This window comes from Microcaecilia unicolor, chromosome 14, assembly GCF_901765095.1.
Source record: "Microcaecilia unicolor chromosome 14, aMicUni1.1, whole genome shotgun sequence".
NCBI lineage: Eukaryota > Metazoa > Chordata > Amphibia > Gymnophiona > Siphonopidae > Microcaecilia > Microcaecilia unicolor.
In genome coordinates this window covers 47,703,244-47,709,085 of record NC_044044.1, presented here as the reverse complement: position 1 = coordinate 47,709,085, position 5,842 = coordinate 47,703,244, and positions in this window count along the sequence as shown.

Here is a 5,842-nt window from a genome sequence, read left to right as displayed (position 1 = left end):
GAGGACCCGAGATATTTCTCCTCAGAGGAGTCTACGGGCCTTCCCTCGGACCCCACGCCGTCACCGGAGAGGAAGCTCTCACCTCCTGAGAGTCTCTCCTTTGCCTCCTTTGTGCGGGATATGTCTATAAGCATTCCCTTTCCCGTGGTCTCTGTGGAAGAGCCGAGGGCCGAGATGCTCGAGGTCCTCGACTATCCATCACCACCTAGAGAGTCCTCCACGGTACCGCTGCACAATGTCCTGAAGGAGACGCTGCTCCGGAACTGGGTGCGACCATTAACTAATCCCACCATTCCCAAGAAAGCAGAGTCCCAGTACAGGATCCACTCTGACCCAGAGCTCATGCGGCCCCAGTTGCCCCATGACTCAGCGGTCGTGGATTCTGCTCTCAAGAGGGCACGGAGTTCGAGGGATACCGCCTCGGCGCCCCCGGGGCGGGAGTCTCGCACTCTGGACTCATTTGGGAGGAAGGCCTACCAGTCCTCCATGCTCGTGACCCGCATCCAATCTTACCTGCTCTATATGAGCATCCACATGCGGACCAATGTGCAACAGCTGGCGGACCTGGTCGATAAGCTCCCGCCGGAGCAGTCCAGGCCTTATCAGGAGGTGGTCAGGCAGCTGAAGGCGTGCAGAAAGTTCCTGTCCAGGGGGATTTTTGACACCTGTGACGTGGCATCTCGTGCTGCGGCCCAAGGTATAGTGATGCGCAGGCTCTCATGGCTGCGTGCCTCTGACCTGGACAACCGCACCCAGCAGAGACTGGCTGACGTCCCTTGCCGGGGGGATAACATTTTCGGTGAGAAGGTCGAGCAGATGGTGGACCAACTGCATCAGCGGGAAACCGCTCTCGACAAGCTCTCCCACCGGGCGCCTTCAGCACCCGCCCCCACGGGTGGGCGTTTTTCCCGGGCACGGCAGGCTGCACCCTATTCTTTTGCAAAGCGTAGGTACAACCAGCCGGCCCGAAGGCCTCGTCAGGCACAGGGACAGCCCCAGCGCGCTCGTTCTCGTCAACAGCGTGCGCCTAAGCAGCCCCCTGCGCCTCCACAGCAAAAGCCGGGGACGGGCTTTTGACTGGATCCACGGGAACATAGCCGCCCTACAAGTGTCCGTACCGGACGATCTGCCGGTCGGAGGGAGGTTAAAATTTTTTCACCAAAGGTGGCCTCTCATAACCTCCGACCAGTGGGTTCTCCAAATAGTGCGGTGCGGATACGCCCTGAATTTGGCCTCCCTGCCTCCAAATTGTCCTCCAGGAGCTCAGTCTTTCAGCTCCCATCACAAGCAGGTACTTGCAGAGGAACTCTCCGCCCTTCTCAGCGCCAATGCGGTCGAGCCCGTACCACCCGGGCAGGAAGGGCAGGGATTCTATTCCAGGTACTTCCTTGTGGAAAAGAAAACAGGGGGGATGCGTCCCATCCTAGACCTGAGAGGCCTGAACAAATTCCTGGTCAAAGAAAAGTTCAGGATGCTTTCCTTGGGCACCCTTCTGCCAATGATTCAGAAAAACGATTGGCTATGTTCCCTGGATTTAAAGGACGCATACACTCACATCCCGATACTGCCAGCTCACAGACAGTATCTCAGATTCCGCCTGGGCGCACGGCACTTTCAGTATTGTGTGCTGCCCTTTGGGCTCGCCTCTGCCCCACGAGTGTTTACAAAGTGCCTCGTGGTGGTAGCGGCCTACCTACGCAAGCTGGGAGTGCACGTGTTCCCATATCTCGACGATTGGCTGGTCAAGAACACCTCGGAGGCAGGAGCCCTCCGGTCCATGCAGTGCACTATTCAACTTCTGGAGCTGCTGGGGTTTGTGATAAATTACCCAAAGTCCCATCTCCAGCCAACTCAATCTCTGGAATTCATAGGAGCGCTGCTGAATTCCCAGACAGCTCAGGCCTACCTTCCCGAAGCGAGGGCCACCAATCTCTTGGCCCTGGCTTCGCAGACCAGAGCGTCTCAGCAGATCACAGCTCGGCAGATGTTGAGACTTCTGGGTCATATGGCCTCCACAGTTCATGTGACTCCCATGGCTCGTCTTCACATGAGATCTGCTCAATGGACCCTAGCTTCCCAGTGGTTCCAAGCCACCGGGAATCTAGAAGATGTCATCCGCCTCTCCACCAGTTGTCGCACTTCACTGCTCTGGTGGACCATCCGGACCAATTTGACCCTGGGACGTCCATTCCAAATTCCGCAGCCCACGAAAGTGCTGACGACGGATGCATCTCGCCTGGGGTGGGGAGCCCATGTCGATGGGCTCCACACTCAGGGTCTGTGGTCCCTCCAGGAAAAGGATCTGCAGATCAACCTCCTGGAGCTCCGAGCGATCTGGAACGCACTGAAGGCTTTCAGAGATCGGCTGTCCTGTCAAATTATCCAAATTCGGACAGACAATCAGGTTGCAATGTATTACGTCAACAAGCAGGGGGGCACCGGATCTCGCCCCCTGTGCCAGGAGGCCGTCGGGATGTGGCGTTGGGCGTGTCGGTTCGGCATGCTCCTCCAAGCCACATACCTGGCAGGCGTAAACAACAGTCTGGCCGACAGACTGAGCAGAGTCATGCAACCACACGAGTGGTCGCTCCATGCCAGAGTGGTACGCAAGATCTTCCGAGCGTGGGGCACCCCCTCGGTGGACCTTTTCGCCTCTCAGACCAACCACAAGCTGCCTCTGTTCTGTTCCAGACTTCAGGCACACGGCAGGCTAGCGTCGGATGCCTTTCTCCTCCATTGGGGGACCGGCCTCCTGTATGCTTATCCTCCCATACCTTTGGTGGGGAAGACCTTACTGAAGCTCAAGCAAGACCGCGGCACCATGATTCTGATAGCGCCCTTTTGGCCCCGTCAGATCTGGTTCCCTCTTCTTCTGGAGTTGTCCTCCGAAGAACCGTGGAGATTGGAGTGTTTTCCGACTCTCATTTCGCAGAACGACGGAGCGTTGCTGCACCCCAACCTTCAGTCTCTGGCTCTCACGGCCTGGATGTTGAGGGCGTAGACTTCACTGCGTTGGGTCTGTCTGAGGGTGTCTCCCGGGTCTTGCTTGCCTCTAGGAAGGATTCCACTAAAAGAGTTACTTTTTCAAGTGGAGGAGGTTTGTCGTGTGGTGTGAGAGCATGGCCCTAGAACCTCGTTCTTGCCCTGCACAGAACCTGCTTGAATACCTTCTGCACTTATCAGAGTCTGGCCTCAAGACCAACTCAGTAAGGAATCACCTTAGTGCGATTAGTGCTTACCATTATCGTGTGGAAGGTAAAGCCATCTCTGGAGAGCCTTTAGTCGTTCGATTCATGAGAGGCTTGCTTTTGTCAAAGCCCCCTATCAAGCCTCCTACTGTGTCATGGGATCTCAACGTCGTCCTCACCCAGCTGATGAAACCTCCTTTTGAGCCACTGAATACCTGCCATCTGAAGTACTTGACCTGGAAGGTCATTTTCTTGGTGGCAGTTACTTCAGCTCGTAGGGTCAGTGAGCTTCAAGCCCTAGTAGCTCATGCTCCATATACTAAATTTCATCACAACAGAGTAGTGCTCCGCACTCACCCAAAGTTCCTGCCGAAGGTGGTGTCGGAGTTCCATCTTAACCAGTCAATTGTCTTGCCAACATTCTTCCCCAGGCCGCATACCCGCCCTGCTGAACGTCAGTTGCACACATTGGACTGCAAGAGAGCATTGGCCTTCTACTTGGAGCGGACACAGCCCAACAGACAGTCCGCCCAATTGTTTATTTCTTTCGACCCTAACAGGCTAGGGGTCGCTGTCGGGAAACGCACCATCTCTAATTGGCTAGCAGATTGCATTTCCTTCACTTACGCCCAGGCTGGGCTGACTCTTGAGGGTCATGTCACGGCTCATAGTGTCAGAGCCATGGCAGCGTCGGTGGCCCACTTGAAGTCAGCCACTATTGAAGAGATCTGCAAGGCTGCGACGTGGTCATCTGTCCACACATTCACATCTCATTACTGCCTCCAGCAGGATACCCGACGCGATAGTCGGTTCGGGCAGTCGGTGCTGCAGAATCTGTTTGGGGTGTAATCCAACTCCACCCTCCAGGACCCGAATTTATTCTGGTCAGGCTGCACTCTCAGTTAGTTGTTCTTCGTAGGTCAATTTCTGTTGTTTCCTCGCCGTTGCGAGGTTCCATTGACCTGGGTTCTTGTTTTGAGTGAGCCTGAGAGCTAGGGATACCCCAGTCGTGAGAACAAGCAGCCTGCTTGTCCTCGGAGAAAGGGTATGATACATACCTGTAGCAGTTGTTCTCCGAGGACAGCAGGCTGATTGTTCTCACCTACCCTCCCTCCTCCCCTTTGGAGTTGTGTTTTATACTTTATTGCTTGTCATTCAACTGGCGGGAGCGGTCGCGCACGGGCGGGAAGACGGCCGCGCATGCGCGGTGGGCGTGCCCTGCGTGCCGACCGTCCCGCGAAGCTTTTTCCGGTTGGTGGGGGCTGCCGCGGACGTCAACCCAGTCGTGAGAACAATCAGCCTGCTGTCCTCGGAGAACAACTGCTACAGGTATGTATCATACCCTTTCTCTAGCTGCAGGCTCCTTGATTGCTTTGCTTCCACCCAACTGGGTCTGCTCTTCCTCTGCTTGGCTTCCCTTGCTTCTCTCCTATTGGTCTTCCGGTTCCTCCTTCCCCTGCTCTTGTCCTATGGCTGTGCCCCTTGTCCCTGCTGATGTCAGACGCCAACACTTTATCAGCTGGGCTCTCCCTTGACTCCTTGCTTTGGCTTCTACTTTGGTAGGTGTTACTTGCTCAGTAGTGTGCTTCTCCTCTACTTTGTTCTTCATTGCTGACTCTGCCTGTACCTGGATTACTCTTGTGTCTGCTGTCTGCCTACTGACCTTGCCTGTACCTGGATTACTCTTGTGTCTGCTGTCTGCCTACTGACCTTGCCTGTACCTGGATTACTCTTGTGTCTGCTGTCTGCCTACTGACCTTGCCTGTACCTGTATTACTCTCGTGTCTACTGCCTGCCTACTGACTCTGCCTGTACCTGGATCACTCTCTTGCCTGCTGCCTGTCTGGCCGTCACGTTCATCACCCCGCTTCCTGCTCCATCTCATAAGCCTTGCAGGCCGCCCGCACCTAAGGGCTCAACCTCTGGGGAACGGCGGTCAGCGCAGGTGAAACCTGGGGTTGTCCGGCCGCCAAGCAGAACCTGGTCTGAGTACCGGGCTCGGCAGCGCTCTACTTGGTACAAGAACTCACAGGTCTGAGAAAGGCATTGTTCTCAAGGCAGGACCTTAAGGTTCACCTGGTGGTGTACATTGGGCCCCAACTCAATACAGACATGGAGGTACACGTCTTGAGAGTTAAGCCTTACTGATATGGTGGTTAAGGAATTGTGGTTTTAATGCTTTGGCTACAGCCTAGTTGTTAAATGGCAGGTAATCAAGTGTTGCTACTGAATAAAAAAATGTTATCTGTTCTTTATTAGCTCAGGTTCTATATGTCACCAATAAACAAAGCTGCAGCCAAAACCAAGTTGTTGGTCTTAATTGTGTTGGCATTACAGTTATAATTATATCTGCGGAAAAAGGTGGGTGATGTGTCTCGTATCCCTCCATTATAGTGTAACACATTAATTCCTGTCAGTTATCCAGGATTTAGGTCTAACCAGTTAATGACTCTGTCTGCCTTAGACCTGATATTTACCAATGACCACTGTATTTCTGCTATTCAAAACTTGTCTGCTAAATTTATCCCTTGGACTGACCCGTTCTCTTCCATGGGTCTCCTCCTCTATTCCTACCATTGCTTCTGAACCCTCTTGCTTCACTCAGAAGCTGGATATTAACCCTGGATTCCTTGTCGGCGGATCAGCAGGTACAT